General features: G+C 29.9%; 1 protein-coding gene across 1 annotated transcript in view; it reads left to right on the top strand.

Moving 5' to 3' along the window:
• Positions 1-19,311, top strand: part of LOC119606736 (GTPase-activating protein CdGAPr) — a 182,734-nt gene that overhangs the window by 57,310 nt on the left and 106,113 nt on the right. The window contains 1 exon segment of the mRNA XM_037960309.1: positions 8,074-8,155. The gene's annotated coding sequence lies outside the window, so the exon portion shown is untranslated.

A 19,311-nucleotide genomic window follows, 5' to 3' on the forward strand; every position in this document is an offset into this window, starting at 1 on the left:
ATGAAATCGTTTTTATTCTACATAATCTATTTATATTTTTATTCTTTTTCTTAATTTTCATTTTAGTATTACTTGAGTTTTTTGCTCCCTAAGGTTAATACATCCATTTTAACACCCAGCCAACTTCCAGTTGTAAATCAATATCAATTAAGAAATTCTATATTTAAATTTCATTTGAAAAAAAAGCTAGAAAAAAATACTTTGATTTGCGGTTGAAATAACAATGTATTTTAAGAAAATAAATAGCAGGTTTTTCAATATTATTATTCAGATGGAAAAATTCTTGGTAATTTAAAACTTTTAAACAACATTTTACTTAGATTACATTAGATAAAAAGGTCATTAGGAAAATAATTGAAAGCTTTAGAAATATTGCTTAAACATTTGATAGATTCAAATAAAATTTCACTGAAAATATTTGTTTTAAAAACTGATTCACAACTTTGTTTTTTTTTTTTAATAATTATTTTATTTTATAAAGAAATCAGTGTTTTTCTTTTAGGCCTAAGACAAGACATACAAATTGAAAGGGAATTATTTATAAAAATACTTGTCATTTATTTTACTAATTCTTGGCACGCAATAATTTCCATAGAAACTCGTCTCAAGTAAAACCACGTAATGTTGTGAATGAAATGCAAAGAGTGTACTGAGATATTGTTGCAAATAAAAGGGAAGGTTTCCTTAGGAAACGTAATAGAAATTGAAAGGAAACTTTAGACTTTATAATGTAAACTATTGATTGATCTATAGTCTAGGCTAGAGCAGAACTAGAACAGAACTAGAGAAGAACTAGAGAAGAACTAGAACAGAACTAGAACAGAACTACAACATAACTAGAACAGAACTAGAACAGAACTAGAACATAACTAGAACATAACTAGAACAGAACTAGAACAGAACTAGAACAGAACTAGAACAGAACTAGAACAGAACTAGAACAGAACTAGAACAGACCTAGAACAGAACTAGAACAGAACTAGAACAGAACTAGAACTGAATTAGAACAGAACTAGAACAGAACTAGAATAGAACTAGAACAGAACTTAAACAGAACTAGAACTAGAACAGGAATGGAACATAACTAGAACAGAACTAGAACCAGAACAGAGCTGGAACAGAACTAGAACAGGACTGGAACAGAACTAAAACAGAACTAGAACAGAACTAGAACAGAACTAGAACAGAATTAGAACAGAACTAGAACAGAATTAGAACAGAACTAGAACAGAACTAGAACAGAACTAGAAAAGAACTAAACTAGAACAGAACTAGAACAGAACTAGAACAGAAACTAGAACAGAACTAGAACAGAACTAGAACAGAACTAGAACAGAACTCGAACAGAACTAGAACAGAACTAGAACAGAACTAGAACAGAACTAGAACAGAACTAGACAGAACTAGAACAGAACTAGAACAGAACTAGAACAGAACTAGAACAGAACTAGAACAGAACTAGAACAGAACTAGAACAGAACTAAACAGAAGCAGAACAGAAGCAGAACAGAACTAGAACAGAACTAGAACAGAACTAGAACAGAACTAGAACAGAACTAGAACAGAACTAGACAGAACTAGAACAGAACTAGAACAGAACTAGAACAGAACTAGAACAGAACTAGAACAGAACTAGAACAGAACTAGAACAGAACTAGAACAGAACTAGAACAGAACTAGAACAGAACTAGAACAGAACTAGAACAGAACTAGAACAGAAACTAGAACAGAACTAGAACAGAACTAGAACAGAACTAGAACAGAACTAGAACAGAACTAGAACAGAACTAGAACAGCAGAACTAGAACAGAACTAGAACAGAACTAGACAGAACTAGAACAGAACTAGAACAGAACTAGAACAGAACTAGAACAGAACTAGAACAGAACTAGAACAGAACTAGAACAGAACTAGACAGAAACTAGAACAGAACTAGAACAGAACTAGAACGAACTAGAACAGAACTAGAACAGAACTAGAACAGAACTAGAACAGAACTAGAACAGAACTAGAACAGAACTAGAACAGAACTAGAACAGAACTAGAACAGAAACTAGAACAGAACTAGAACAGAACTAGAACAGAACTAGAACAGAACTAGAACAGAACTAGAACAGAACTAGAACAGAACTAGAACAGAACTAGAACAGAACTAGAACAGAACTAGAAACAGAACTAGAACAGAACTAGAACAGAACTAGAACAGAACTAGAACAGAACTAGAACAGAACTAGAACAGAACTAGAACAGAACTAGAACAGAACTAGAACAGAACTAGAACAGAACTAGAACAGAACTAGAACAGAACTAGAACAGAACTAGAACAGAACTAGAACAGAACTAGAACAGAACTAGAACAGAACTAGAACAGAACTAGAACAGAACTAGAACGACTAACATTACTAGAACAGAACTAGAAAAGAACTAGAACAGAACCAGAACAGAACTGTAATACATACTATATAGACTACTGATCTATAGGCCAAACCGATCTATACTAAAGTCTATAGACTGATCTATAGTCCAGACTATGGACTGATCTATAGTCCAGATTATAGATTGTCTATATTCCAGATTATATACTGATCCATATTCCAGACTATAGACTGATCTATAATCCAGGCGATAGACTGATCTATAGTCCAGATTGTAGACTGATCTGTAGTCCAGACTATAGACTGATCTATAGTCCAGACTGTAGACTGATCTATAGTCCAGACTATAGACTGAACTATAGTCCAGACTATTGACTGATCTATAATCCAGACTATTGACTGATCTATAGTCCAGACTATAGACTGATCTATAGTCCAGACTATAGACTGATCTATAGTCCAGACTACAGACTGATCTTTAATCCAGAGACAGACTATTTGATCAGATTAATCCCTAATCCAGAAGTAAAGACTATAGAGTGATCATAGGCAGGTATTCGCATACTTTCCCTTAATAGAAAAAAATTTCCCTTAACTCAGTAGAGGAAAAAATCAAGTGCGGTCAATGTTGTTCATTATTTTATTCATTCATTGCGATAAAAAAAACAACATAGAATTTTTTATAATAAAAAAAAGAGAAAATGTTTTTTTATACTTTTTTCGCATTTTTAATAAACCCGTCATGAATAAGCAAAAAAAAAATATTTTAAATGAAACAAAAAAAGAAACATGTTTTTCAAAGTTAAACTGCAAAATTGTAATAATAATGAAAAGGGAATAAGGTCAACAACGTCATCATTATCATCGTCGTCATAGTTTCTTTGCAACATCATGTAGAGATGCAGCAATTATATAGTTTTTATGCCACAAGATGTCAAGGAGGGTTGCTTATGTGATAAAAAGTATACACATTAATGCAGAAATATTTTGTATAGATAAAAAAGATTCTAGAGAAAAAGGAGGCTATTTTTAAAAGAATGGATTTGTTATAGAAAAATTATTTAAATTTTTCTTCATTTTCTTACAAAGTTCTTGAACATTTTCTTTTTCATTATTATAACTTCCTTTTAAAAGTTTACTTAAAAGACGTTTTACTCATTTATTGTTTAACAAAATGAAATATTCAAATATTTACTTGCCTCATCCATAAACGGCTCTATTGTCTAACTATTTGTCAAACGTTTTGGTTTTTGGTGACAAAAAACACCTCTAAACCACCAACAATTGTTTTCTATTGAAAAGCAAATTATGGCTTTTTTAGCTGTTATTTTAGCCTGCACTTGAACTTGTGGTATTTTTTGTTTCTAACTAAACCAAATATAGACAACACACACACACAGACACAACAATAGATGTTTAGTTTAGGTAAATATTTAGTGAATGAAAAGAGTCATTGAATTTTAACTTAAAAATAAAGATAAATAAACAAATTAATTTATAAATCCAAAAAAAAAAGAAGAGAGGTGTTATTGACATTAAACAATTAGAAAAATATATAGAAATTAAGAAAATTGTAGAAAAAAGAAAAAAATTGTTTTGTAGGGAAACAAAAGAATGTTTAGGGTTTAAAGAATGGAATTTTTTTTAGAATAATCAACGATAATACAATATTTACTTGATGTAAACGGAGAAATATGTTTGGTTTTATTAAAGTAAGTAGAGAAAATGTATGATTTACGTTATGTAAATTAGCTAAATAGATTATTTACACATTGTAAGTAGGGAAAATACATGGTTTACGCGATAAAATACATGGTTTACGCGATGTAAATAGGGAAAATGTATTGTTTACCTCATATAATTAAAGAAAATGCATTGTTTACCTCATATATACAATTAAAATGTATTGTTTACCCAATGTAAATAGGAAAAATGTATTATTTACCCGATGTAAATAAAGAAAATGCATTATTTACCTCTTGTATGATATGAAAATGTATTGTTTACACTAAATAAATAAGGTAAATACATTGTTTACCCGATGTAAATAATAAAACTACATTGTTTACACTATGTAAATAATGCAAATACATTGTTTACCCGATGTAAATAATGAAAATACATTGTTTACCCGATGTAAATAATGAAAATGCATTGTTTACACGAAATAAATAAAGTAAATACATTCATTACCCGATGTAAATAATAAAAATACATTGTTTACCCGATGTTAATAATGTAGATAATGAAAATACATTGTTTACCCGATGTTGATAATAAAAATCAATTGTCTACCCAATGTAAAATAATGAAAATACAACGTTTAACCCATGTAAATTATCAATATACATTGTTTATTCATTGTTTAAAGTATTGTTTACCCATGTAAATAATGAAAATTCATTGTTTACCTCATGTAATACATTATTTAGCTCATGTATGCAAAGAAAATGTATTGTTTACCCGATGTAAATAATGAAAATACATTGTTTACCAGAAGTTAATAATGAAAACACATTGTTTACCCGATGTAAATACTGAAAATGCATTGTTTACACGAAATAAATAAAGTAAATACATTTTTTACCTGATGTAAACAATGAAAATACATTGTTTACTCGATATAAATAATGAAAACACATTGTTTGCCCTATGTAAATAATGAAAATATATTGTTTACCCGATGTATGTAATGAAACTACATTATTACCCTACGTTAATAATGAAAATACATTGTTTACCCGACGTAGATAACGAAAATACATTGTTTACCTTACGTTAATAATGAAAATACATTGATTACCCAATGTAAATAATGAAAATACATTGATTACCCAATGTAGATAATTAAAATACATTGTTTACCCGATGTAAATAATGAAAATACATTGTTTACCCGATGTAGATAATGAAATTACATTGTTTACTCGATGTAAATAATGAAAATACATTGTTTACCCAATGTAAATAATGAAAATATGTTGTTTACCCGAGATAAATAATGAAAATACATTGTTTACCCGATGTAAATAATTTATATACATTGTTTACTCGATATAGATAATAAAAATACATTGTTTACCCGATGTATATAATGAAAATACATTGTTTACCCAATGTAGATAATGCAAATACATTATTTACCCGATGTAAATAATGAAAATACATTATTTACCCGAAGTAAATAATTGAAATACATTGCTTACCCGATGTAAATAATAAAAATGCATTGTTTACCCGATGTAAATAATAAAAATACATTGTTTACCCGATGTAAATAAAGTAAATACATTGTTTACCTTGTGTATATAATGAAAATGTATTGTTTATTCGATGTAAATAAACATATACATTGTTTACTTCATGTAAATAATAAAAACACTTTGTTTACCCATTTTATACATTTTAGCGATTTTTTAAAGTTTTGTTTGATTTGAAAACCCTATTAGAGATCGTGAGAAAGAGAGGGAGAGAGAGTTGTGGTGAAAACTGGTGAGAATCGAGTTTATTGAGGTGAAAACTTATAGGTTTACACTCTTTCGCTTATAACTCGGCCATTTCTAAAGCGATTTCGCTGATTTTTTTTTGCGCTATAAACTAGAAAATATTTTCGTTAATTCTACACTAATTCTAAAGATCTTTAATTAACACAACTTTATTATTTTCTCACATTTTAAAGAGCATTTGTTATCATTAATCAATTTACAAAGTGTTTGTTAAAAACTAAAAGAAATTTTACATTTTATTTATGGTTAAACAATACTCTTTTCGTTTGCAACTAAATTTTCTTTACACTAATAGAATTTTCAAGCTGATTTAGCACTTTGGCTTCTAACAGTTTAAACATAATTTAACAAACCATTAAAAATTAAGTTTAAATTGTTTTTTTTTTTTTCATTGTTTCTTCTTTTCCTTCTAAACAAAACCCTAAAGCCTTTAGAAAAAAAAAATCTATTTAATATGAAGTGCTCTAATAATTTCTACAAAAATTTCACAAAGTGTTAACACTTTAGAAAAATAATTTTTTAAGTAGCAAAAGCTTATTTTATAAGCATAACAAACAGTTTGAAGAAAAAAACATTTTGCTACTTTATTTTATGTTTAAAACTCTTCCCTCTCTCCCCTCTTGTTGGCAACACTTTAACAGAAATTTTCCCAAACTTGTTAGTTTGTATTAAATAGAAAAAAAGATTTTGATTAAATCAGCCTTGAAGCAATTTTCAACACTTGACTGTTAAAAACCGTTAAGGTAAACTGAAAGAAAATTAAGAAAATTTTCGCTAGAGGAAATAATTGTTTAAAAAATAAAGTTTAACTAACCGTTAAGTTGAACAAATTTGTTGTTCAGAAATATTTTCTTTAAACTAAAGAATTTAATTTGTTTAAGGGAAACTAAATGAATGTTTTGGAAACATAGAACATGGAAATTAACAACTGAAGCACTTAGTTAAGTAAAACAGATTGTTTATGCGACGTGGATAATAAAAGTACATTGTTTACTCGATGTAAGTAATGGAAATGCATTGTTTACACGATGTAAATAATGAAAATACATTGTTTACCCGATGTAATAAATGAAAATGTATTGTTTATACGATGTAAATAATGAAAATACATTGTTTACCCGATGTAAATAATAAAAATACATTGATTACACGATGTAATAAATGAAAATGTATTGTTTACACGATGATAATAATGAAAATACATTGTTAACACGATGTAAATAATGAAAATACATTGGTTACCCAATGTAAATAATAAAAATACATTGTTTACGCGATGTAAATAAAGTATATACATTGTTTACTTTATGAAAATAAAAGTAAATGCATTGTTTACCTTGTGTATATAATGAAAATGAATTATTTACCCGATGAAAATAAAGTAAATACATTGTTTACACGAAGTAAATAATGAAAATACATTGTTTACCCGATGTAAATAAAGTAAATACATTGTTTACCCGACGTAGATAATGGAAACATATTCTTTACACGATGTAAATAACGAAAACACATTGTTTACCCGTTATAAATAATGAAAATACATTGTTTACCCGATGTACATAATGAAAGTATATTGTTTACCCGACGTAAATACAGTAAATACATTGTTTACCCGATGTAAATAATGAAAATATATTGTTTACCCTATGTAAACAATAAAAATGCACTGTTTACCCGATGTATATAATGTAAACACATTGTTTACATGCTGTAAATAATGTATTTAAATTGTTTATATGCTGTAAATTATGTATTTACACTGTTTACCTAATGTAAATAATGTAAATTTCTTGTTTCCCCCTTTAATTTTCTCCGTTTTGTCATCATTTTCTTTGGAATTTCCCTTTGAATAACAAGTTTTTCTTTAAATTCTCTTTCCCTTTCAAATTTCTCTCTCTCTCTCTCTTTTGGCAGCATTTTCTGGGAAATTCCCTTTGAGTAATCTGCCCAATCAAACAACTTTTTTCCTAGAATTATTTTTACCAATTTATTTTTCAAATGCCTAAAAGTATGATTCATTTTTTTAAGCCTTAAACTTATACAATAATTTTTCACTTTACTTATTTTTGTCTGCCCTAAAGTATGCTTTACATTTAATATTACTCATCATCTTTTAAATATTGCAAATTTGACTCACTTTGTTACAAAAATTACTCAAAATTTTAATTCTCTCTCTCTCTCTCTTTTAGCCGTTAAATAATGAACACAACACCATCATCATCATCTTTAACAAACCTCATCAGCAGCAGTTTTAATCATTTAAATTAAAAGGTAAATTTTGAATTTTAATAAGAATTTATTACTTGAGAAACGCTCCCTGTTTTTGCCAAAATAAACTTGTGGCAAAATTAAATTTTCTTAAATTCCTTTCATTCAAAGCCATTAATTACTTTATTGCCAATAAATGAAAAAACTGAAACTAATAGCTGTCTTTATAAGACTTTAAATAGCGTTAAATATTTAAGTTTTGTTGAGTATCATATTTAATATTGATTGCGTGACACAGTAAAACCTCTTTAACAACAAACTTTCTTCAAATTCCTTAACATATATATAACAAAAATGTCTTTTTAATCCTATTTACTCACTATTTACTGTTTATCTTAACTTTAACCATATTTAACCCACAAATTTTTGTTTCACCATGACAGCTGCCTGTCATTCGTTTAATTATCATGTGTCAATCGTAAAATTTGTTTTAGCTTATGGCAACACAATGTTGTTTTTTCACAATTTTCTAGTGTATTTTGTTAACAAGAGCAACACACTTTTTAGACATGTTTCTTTATTAATTTTGTTTTTTTTTTTTGCAAACTAATTATATTGCAATAACAAGAACAGCAGCCACTAAAACATGATCTGGTTTGTTTTTAACATGTAATCAATAGTTAAACAAGTCATTTTTTAAAGAAAATTTTTACAAAAAGTAATAATTTATATAAGAAAATAATAAGGATATAATTATACATGATGTACAGTATAAAAAACCATACTTTACACGATAAAAATACATTATTTACATGATGTAAATAATAAAAATGCCTTAGTTATACAAGAACAGAAGTAATATAGAACTAGAACAGAACTAGAACAAAACTAGAAGAGAACTAGAACAGAACTAGAACAGAACTAGAAAAGAACTAGAACAGAACTAGAACTAGAACAAAACTAGAACCGAGCTAGAACAGAACTAGAACAGAACTAGAACAGAACTAGAACAGAACTAGAACAGAACTAGAACAGAACTAGAACAGAACTAGAACAGAACTAGAACAGAACTAGAACAGAACTAGAACAGAACTAGAACAGAAACTAGAACAGAACTAGAACAGAACTAGAACAGAACTAGAACAGAACTAGAACAGAACTAGAACAGAACTAGAACAGAACTAGAACTAGAACAGAACTAGAACAGAACTAGAACAGAACTAGAACAGAACTAGAACAGAACTAGAACAGAACTAGACAGAACTAGAACAGAACTAGAACAGAACTAGAACAGAACTAGAACAGAACTAGAACAGAACTAGAACAGAACTAGAACAGAACAAGAACAGAACAAGAACAGAACTAAAACAGAAACTAAACAGAACTAGAACAGAACTAGAACAGAACTAGAACAGAACTAGAACAGAACTAGAACAGAACTAGAACAGAACTAGAACAGAACTAGAACAGAACTAGAACAGAACTAGAACAGAACTAGAACAGAACTAGACAGAACTAGAACAGAACTAGAACAGAACTAGAACAGAACTAGAACAGAACTAGAACAGACTAGAACAACTAGAACAACTAGAACAGAACTAGAACAGCAACTAGAACAGAACTAGAACAGAACTAGAACAGAACTAGAACAGAACTAGAACAGAACTAGAACCAGAACTAGAACAGAACTAGAACAGAAAACTAGAACAGAACTAGAACAAAACTAGAACAGAACTAGAACGAACTAGAACAGAACTAGAACAGAACTAGAACAGAACTAGAACAGAACTAGAACAGAACTAGAAACAGAACTAGAACAGAACTAGAACAGAACTAGAACAGAACTAGAACAGAACTAGAACAGAACTAGAACAGAACTAGAACAGAACTAGAACAGAACTAGAAACTAGAAACCTAGAACTAGACCAGAACTAGAACAGAAACTAGAACAGAACTAGAACTAGAACAGAACTAGAACAGAACTAGAACAGAACTAGAACAGAACTAGAACAGAAATAGAACAGAACTAGAACTAGAACAGAACTAGAAACAGAACTAGAACAGAAACTAGAACAGAACTAGAACAGAACTAGAACAGACTAGAACTAGAACTAGAACAGAACTAGAACTAGAACAGAACTAGAACAGAACTAGAACAGAACTAGAACTAGAACTAGAACAGAACTAGAACAGAACTAGAACAGAACTAGAACAGAACTAGAACAGAACTAGAACAGAACTAGAACTAGAACAGAACTAGAACAGAACTAGAACAGAACTAGAACAGAACTAGAACAGAACTAGAACAGAACTAGAACAGAACTAGAACAGAACTAGAACAGAACTAGAACAGAACTAGAACAGAACTAGAACAGAACTAGAACAGAACTAGAACAGAACTAGAACAGAACTAGAACTGAATAAAAACTGTATAGAACTAGAATAGAACTAGAACAGAACTAGAACAGAAAGGAAAGAGCTAGAACGGAACTGGAACAGAATTAGAATTGAACTTTTTTGGAATTTTATAAATTTTTTCTATGGATATTGTTCGCACTATGTAAAACATTTGCATATAAATACATATTTAGCATGGTGTGAAGAAAATCTTAAAAATTTAAGATTTTTTACAAATCTTATCATTTATTTGTTGATTTTTACAAAAATATTATTTTAAACTAAATTTTCTTCTTTGGTGTGGCTTTAGTGTGCTTTGAACTAATTTAATTGTGTCAAAAGAATAAATATGCATTTGTAAAACATGCATTTTCTGAACTAAAACCAACACAATACAAAATTTGCAAGCGAGTTTTCGGAGTCACGCCACAAACACTTAAAATCCAAACAAAATATTGGAATGACGACTGACAGCAGCCACCTGGAGAAATAAAAATAATAATAAAAAATAAAAACCAACAAATTTAAAAACATTAAAAAACCATTTGCAATAATAAAAATCAAATAATAATAATTTATTAAACCAGAAACCACTAAAAAGAAATCGTTAAACATTAATAACAACAAAAAGAAATAAATAAAAATACAAATAAATCTCAGACTTGTATTAAAAGATAAAAATGGGTCAATATGAAATCTGGTTTGAACCACCGATACAAAAATAATAATGAAATAGAAATAAAAAGTTATTGCTCATTGTTGTCCCCGTATTTGTGACAATTCTTTAGACCCATTTTTAGTTTTTATTTTTTATCGCTACAGATACAGTATCTTTTTAAGCAGAATAATAGAAATGGAATGAAATAAAAGTAGTGCAACTACCAGTATTTTATTTTACTAGATTTTTACGTGACATAGATGTTATTTTTGTCTATAATTCTGTGTAAATGCAGGCAGAATCATTTTCTTCCTTTTGTAACATTTATTTTCTACTTGTTTTTTCAATTCTTTCAACATTTTTTATTTCTGTCATTGTGCCTCACGGCTTGAAATGCCTCTTCACAAGGTTTTTACATGGGGCTGCTGTTTGTTGCCTTGAGTTGAGTGTCTCGAAGTAAACTAAATGTTTGACAGAGCTTTTGTTCTAAATTCTCAATATAATATTAAATGTAAAAACTAAAATGAAAATGAGAGATCAGATATTCTTCAAATATTTACTGCATTTACAATTAGCTTTTTTATCAGTTCCAGTTCAGTTTCATTGGTACAGATCTATTTTAATTTCTAATTATTTCAGCTCTTGAACAATTCTGAACCAATTCAGTTTATAATTTAGATAAATACTAGTTCAGTTGTAGTTTAGTTACAATTCAGTTGAAGTTAAGTTGTAATTCAGTTGTAGTTAAGTTGTAATTCAGTTGTAGTTAAGTTGTAATCCAGTTGTAATTAAGTTGTAGTTGTTGTAGTTCAGTATTAGTTCAGTTCCAGTTGTAATTCAGTCGTACTTCAGTTTCAGTTCAGTTGTAGTTCAATTACAGTTCTGTTGTAGTTTAGTTATAGTTCAGTTGTTGCTCAGTTGTAGTTCAGTTGGAGATCAGTTGTAGTTCAACAGTAGTTAAGTTGTTGTTCTAGTTCTGTTCTAGTTCTGTTCTAGTTCTGTTTTAGTTCTGCTTTAGTTCTGTTTTAGTTCTGTTCTAGTTCTGTTCTAGTTCTGTTCCAGTTCTGTTCTAGTTCCGTTCTAGTTCTGTTCTAGTTCTGTTCTAGTTCTGTTCTAGTTCTGTTCTAGTTCTGTTCTAGTTCTGTTCTAGTTCTGTTCTGTTCTAGTTCTGTTCTAGTTCTGTTCTAGTTCTGTTCTAGTTCTGTTCTAGTTCTGTTCTAGTTCTGTTCCAGATCTGTTCTAGTTCTGTTCTAGTTCTGTTCTAGTTCTGTTCTAGTTCTGTTCTAGTTCTGTTCTAGTTCTGTTCTAGTTCTGTTCTAGTTCTGTTCTAGTTCTGTTCTAGTTCTGTTCTAGTTCTGTTCTAGTTCTGTTCTAGTTCTGTTCTAGTTTTGCTCTAGTTCTAGTTCTGTTCTAGTTCTGTTCTAATTCTGTTCTAGTTCTGTTCTAGTTCTGTTCTAGTTCTGTTCTAGTTCTGTTCTAGTTCTGTTCTAGTTCTGTTCTAGTTCTGTTCTATGTTCTAGTTCTGTTCTAGTTCTGTTCTAGTTCTGTTCTAGTTCTGTTCTAGTTCTGTTCTAGTTCTGTTCTAGTTCTGTTCTAGTTCTGTTCTAGTTCTGTTCTAGTTCTGTTCTAGTTCTGTTCTAGTTCTGTTCTAGTTCTGTTCTAGTTCTGTTCTGTTCTAGTTCTGTTCTAGTTCTGTTCTTGTTCTGTTCTAGTTCTGTTCTTGTTCTGTTCTAGTTCTGTTCTAGTTCTGTTCTAGTTCTAGTTCTGTTCTACTTCTGTTCTAGTTCTGTTCTAGTTCTGTTCTAGTTCTGTTCTAGTTCTGTTCTAGTTCTGTTCTAGTTCTGTTCTAGTTCTGTTCTAGTTCTGTTCTAGTTCTGTTCTAGTTCTGTTTCTAGTTCTGTTCTAGTTCTGTTCTAGTTCTGTTCTAGTTCTGTTCTAGTTCTGTTCTAGTTCTGTTCTAGTTCTGTTCTAGTTCTGTTCTAGTTCTGTTCTAGTTCTGTTCTAGTTCTGTTCTAGTTCTGTTCTAGTTCTGTTCTAGTTCTGTTCTAGTTCTGTTCTAGTTCTGTTCTAGTTCTGTTTTAGTTCTGTTTTAGTTCTGTTTTAGTTCTGTTTTAGTTCTGTTCTAGTTCTGTTTTAGTTCTGTTTTAGTTCTGTTCTAGTTCTGTTCTAGTCCTGTTCTAGTTCGCATCACCATTAATTTACTCAATTGTAGTTTGGAGAACCATTTCTTTGTAAATTTCAATCAGTTGGATTTTTAATCTATATTCTCTTATTAATTTAACTGTTAATAGACCACTTCAAATAACAACTTTCGAATAAACTGTCATGTAATTTAATACACATAATCTGGTGATACAATTTAATAAAACTGAAAAATAAGTCAACAGTTGTTGCAATTAGAACAACCAGTTGTTGATACGATTCTTCTTTTGAAATTTATATAACAATTATTGGGTCATATTTTTCAAATCATTCAAGCAAAACCAAATCAAACTGAAATTAAAACGTAACGAAGTCAACAGCAGACATCAAATGCAAAAGAATTATACAATTCCCCAAGTCATGTTTTTTTTTCTCGAAAATGTTAAAAACTAAAAAACAAAACTCCTAAAACAAACCGACAAGACATATGGTATTAAAAAGCGTAACCAAACTCTGAAAACAGATACTAGAGAGACAGACAGACAGACAGACCACTACTAATTCCACTACAATACTTGATCTTATTAAGAAATCCGAAAAAAAAACTAAAATTATAACTCCAAGTAAAGAGTTTCAAATAAAAAAAAAATTAAGAAATTCCATTGAAATTTATGTCACAAGACATTTAAAAACAAAATATGCGTACAACATACAACGCAACATTCCGTAATGAATGTGCAACATTTATAAATAAAAAAAAAACAAATGTGACACCTTTTCAATATGCAACACGTACAAATGCGGCTGCAGTCACTAAACAACAAGAACACTTTTAAACAAGTTTTGTGGCCAAAAATGGTAAGAGTTGTTCTAATAAATTCTATTTACTTCTACTAATTCCACATTAAATAAATAATGAAAAGCAGACTATGTAGTATTCTGATCGAAAAAAATGGGTCATCATACATTTCTAAGCAGTTCAATGTTAAGAAGAAAATGTACGGAAAGAAAATTTTTATTGTTTCAGGAAATTAGAAAATAAAATCTATGTATTTATCCTGGATCGAAGGACCCTTTTTCTGCTATATTTGAAATGGGTCCTTCAAATTTAGAGTATGACAACTTCAGTTCTAGTTCAATTCTAGTTCAGTTCTAGTTCAGATCTAGTTCAGTTCTAGTTCAGTTCTAGTTCAGTTCTAGTTCAGTTCTCGTTCAGTTCTAGTTCAGTTCTAGTTCAATTCTAGTTCAGTTCTAGTTCAGTTCTAGTTTAGTTCTAGTTCAGTTCAAGTTCAGTTCTAGTTCAGTTCTAGTTCAGTTCTAGTTCAGTTCTAGTTTAGTTCTAGTTCAGTTCTAGCTCAGTTCTAATTCAGTTCTAGTTCAATTCTAGTTCAGTTCTAGTTCAGATTTAGTTCAGTTCTAGTTCAGTTTAGTTCAGTTCTAGTTCAGTTCTAGTTCAGTTCTAGTTCAGTTCTAGTTCAGTTCTAGTTCAGTTCTAGTTCAGTTCTAGTTCAGTTCTAGTTCAGTTCTAGTTCAGTTCTAGTTCAGTTCTAGTTCAGTTCTAGTTCAGTTCTAGTTCAGTTCTAGTTCAGTTCTAGTTCAGTTCTAGTTCAGTTCCAGTTCAGTTCTAGTTCAGTTCTAGTTCAGTTCTAGTTCAGTTCTAGTTCAGTTCTAGTTCAGTTCTAGTTCAGTTCTAGTTCTGTTCTAGTTCTGTTCTAGTTCTGTTCTAGTTTTGTTCTAGTTCTGTTCTGTTCTGTTCTAGTTCTGTTCTAGTTCTGTTCTAGTTCTGTTCTAGTTCTGTTCTAGTTCTGTTCTAGTTCTGTTCTAGTTCTGTTCTAGTCCTGTTCTAGTTCTGTTCTAGTTCTGTTCCAGTTCTGTTCTAGTTCTGTTCTAGTTCTGTTCTAATTTTGTTCTAATTCTGTTCTAGTTCTGTTCTAGTTCAGTTCTAGTTCAGTTCTAGTTCTAGTTCAGTTCTAGTTCAGTTCTAGTTCAGTTCTAGTTCAGTTCTAGTTCAGTTCTAGTTCAGTTCTAGTTCAGTTCTAGTTCAGTTCTAGTTCAGTTCTAGTTCAGTTCTAGTTCAGTTCTAGTTCAGTTCTAGTTCAGTTCTAGTTCAGTTCTAGTTCAGTTCTAGTTCAGTTCTAGTTCAGTTCTAGTTCAGTTCTAGTTCAGTTCTAGTTCAGTTCTAGTTCAGTTCTAGTTCAGTTCTAGTTCTGTCCTAGTTCTGTTCTAGTTCAGTTCTAGTTCAGTTCTAGTTCAGTTCTAGTTCAGTTCTAGTTCAGTTGTAGTACAGTTCTAGTTCACTTCTAGTTCAGTTCTAGTTCAGTTCTAGTTTAGTTCTAGTTCAGTTCTAGTTCTGTTCTAGTTCTGTTCTAGTTCTGTTCTAGTTCTGTTCTAGTTCTGTTCTAGTTCTGTTCTAGTTCTGTTCTAGTTCTGTTCTAGTTCTCTAGTTCTGTTCTAGTTCTAGTTCTGTTCTAGTTCTGTTCTAGTTCTGTTCTAGTTCTGTTCTAGTTCTGTTCTAGTTCTGTTCTAGTTCTGTTCTAGTTCTGTTCTAGTTCTGTTCTAGTTCTGTTCTAGTTCTGTTCTAGTTCTGTTCTAGTTCTGTTCTAGTTTGTTCTAGTTCTGTTCTAGTTCTGTTCTAGTTCTGTTCTAGTTCTGTTCAGTTCTGTTCTAGTTCTGTTCTAATTTTGTTCTAATTCTTTCTAGTGCTGTTCTAGTTCTGTTCTAGTTCTGTTCTAGTTCTGTTCTAGTTCTGTTCTAGTTCTGTTCTAGTTCTGTTCTAGTTCTGTTCTAGTTCTGTTCTAGTTCTGTTCTAGTTCTGTTCTAGTTCTGTTCTAGTTCTGTTCTAGTTCTGTTCTAGTTCTGTTCTAGTTCTGTTCTAGTTCTGTTCTAGTTCTGTTCTAGTTCTAGTTCTGTTCTAGTTCTGTTCTAGTTCTGTTCTAGTTCTGTTCTGTCTAGTTCTGTTCTAGTTCTGTTCTAGTTCTGTTCTAGTTCTGTTCTAGTTCTGTTCTAGTTCTGTTCTAGTTCTGTTCTAGTTCTGTTCTAGTTCTGTTCTAGTTCTGTTCAAGTTCTGTTCTAGTTCTGTTCTAGTTCTGTTCTAGTTCTGTTCTAGTTCTGTTCTAGTTCTGTCCTAGTTCTGTTCTAGTTCTGTTCTAGTTCTGTTCTAGTTCTGTTCTAGTTCTGTTCTAGTTCAATTCTAGTTCAGTTCTAGTTCTGTTCTAGTTCTGTTCTAGTTCTGTTCTAGTTCAATTCTAGTTCAGTTCTAGTTCAGTTCTAGTTCAGTTCTAGTTCAGTTATAGTTCAGTTCTAGTTCAGTTCTAGTTCAGTTCTAGTTCAGTTCTAGTTCAGTTCTAGTTCAGTTCTAGTTCAGTTCTAGTTCAGTTCTAGTTCAGTTCTAGTTCAGTTCTAGTTCAGTTCTAGTTCAGTTCTAGTTCAGTTCTAGTTCAGTTCTAGTTCAGTTCTAGTTCAGTTCTAGTTCAGTTCTAGTTCAGTTCTAGTTCAGTTCTAGTTCAGTTCTAGTTCAGTTCTAGTTCAGTTCTAGTTCTAGTTCAGTTCTAGTTCAGTTCTAGTTCAGTTATTGTTCAGTTCCGGTTCAGTTCTAGTTCAGTTATTGTTCAGTTCTAGTCCAGTTTATGTGAAATTTAAAATAACTTGTCACTTTGTTTGAAGGGTCTAATAAATATATCAAACAATTGTGTTAATTTAAGTTCAAATAAATCAACTATTAAAACAATTTAAACGATAGTGTTCCACATTTAATATAATAAAACAAAAAAAAAAAGGAAAACATACGATGGATGATATATTTAATTGAATATAAATTGTGTAAAACTATCAATAAATAATAAAACTATAGAAAAAATATTGAGTCTCTACAATCTAGTAATCAAGAACAATGGGCGCTTCAAAAGAATGAATGAAAGAATGACTGAATTGAAAAGAGACATGTAGTACAATGTGGCAAATAGTCAATATAATAATAAAAATAAAATAAAAAAAATATTGTCGCCATAAAAATACTCTCAAACGACCATAAAAAGGCATAGAACATGTTTTAATTGACTTTTGGAAAAAAAATCATAGAAAAATATTTAACAAAAAAACTAAATGAATAAAATAAAATAAAATCGAATACTAACAGCAGCATAAGTCTGGCACACTTATTTTTTGAAAGAATACAAAAAATATATATATTCCATTAAAACTGTTAACATGGAATTTTATTTCTTTATTTTTGCATAGATAACAACAAAAAATCTATTTCAATATATTAAGAAAAACAGAAAATGCTTTAAATTCAAAATAGGGAGTGCTCTGTTGCAAGTAATTTATCGTTTTTTTTGTGCAACTCATTCCAAAATACAGATTCGAAGAAGCTACTTTTAGCATTTGGAAATGTCTGTTTTAATGTCTTGTGCAGTTTTTTGCTTCTAAAGTTTCAAATTGTAAATGTCAAGGTGAACGTTTGATTTTTCTTTTAAAGAGCAGAATGATTTCCTTAAATGGAAAATTCTGTTTCTTTTTGAAATAAAAAAAAAATATTTTTAAAGAGTTTTCAGCAAAGTGCTGAAGAACAGAACTAGAATAGAACTGGAACAGAACTAGAACAGAACTGGAACAGAAATAGAACAGAACTAGAACAGAACTAGAACAGAACTAGAACAGAACTAGAACAGAACTAGAACAGAACTAGAACAGAACTAGAACAGAACTAGAACAGAACTAGAACAGAACTAGAACAGAACTAGAACAGAACTAGAACAGAACTAGAGCAGAACTAGAATAGAACTAGAACAGAACTAGAACAGAACTAGAACAGAACTAGAATAGAACTAGAACAGAACTAGAACAGAACTAGAACAGAACTAGAACAGAACTAGAATAGAACTAGAACAGAACTAGAACAGAAGTAGAACATAACAAGAACTGAACTAGAACTAAACTTAAGCAGAACTAAAACTGATTTTTAGTAAAAATAAAGTTATTTAAAGTTATTAAACAACTTTTTAAATTGTTACTCATTATTAGTCTTAATCAATTTAAATCTTTTATTAAAATAATTAAGTAGGCCTCATTTATTTATTAAAGACATTAATGAACCGTTTTCACTTTTTTCGTTTCTTTCATTTCAGTCCAGTTTTGTTTTGTCAATTACTTTTTGACACATAAATTTCTTTATACATTTGTTTTTACAAAATCTTTCCGTCATTATTACTACTAAATTGTAAACACTTAATCAATTGTAAAACAAATAAAATTTATGAGTTTCTGTAACACATTCACGTTTTTAACTCGTGCTGCTTAAACAAATTAAAATTTTTATTACATTTTCTTCATTCAGATAATAAACTAAAAACCTCTTCCTAGTTAGTAAAGAAACTTCAAGACAGGATTTTATAGTTAATAATGTTTATCATTTAACATTAATCTTTCTTACAATTAAAGAGAGAAATTACTTTGGAAATGTTTGAAAAAAAAATATGTTTGTATATTTAATTAATATGAAAGATGTCGGGGGTTTTTTATATTAATTTTAATTTTTTTAGATTTACATTATTTATGTGTCTTTCTTGACTATGAAGATCATCAAGTAATATTTTGATCATGAAACTTGTAGTCTGTTTTGTGGAGTGAAGTTTAATAAGTTTGTGTTTGAAGAAGAAACTAGTTTTTGTTTTCTTTTGATTATAAATTAGAGACTCTAGTTTAAGAAAATGGGCAAGTTATCATCTAAAGTTGAAAATGGCCCTCCTGCTGTGGCTGTTTTGAGGAAAAGTTTATAACAATTTTACTCTTAAACTAACTAAGGGAAGAAAGATATGGTAAAACATTTGGTAAAGCATTATATATTAACTATTGATTACGAGTAGAACTTGAATAATGATTAATTCATCTTGATCTGTTCTAGTTTTGTTTTAGTTCAAGTTCAGTTCTAGTTCAGTTCTGGTTCAGTTCTAGTTCAGTTCTAGTTCTAGCTCAGTTCTAGTTCAGTTCTAGTTCTGTTCTAGTTCTTTTCTAGTTCTGTTCT

Source organism: Lucilia sericata, unplaced genomic scaffold (genome assembly GCF_015586225.1).
Source record: "Lucilia sericata isolate MDLA Ls3-8-SP2 unplaced genomic scaffold, ASM1558622v1 Contig000617F_arrow, whole genome shotgun sequence".
NCBI lineage: Eukaryota > Metazoa > Arthropoda > Insecta > Diptera > Calliphoridae > Lucilia > Lucilia sericata.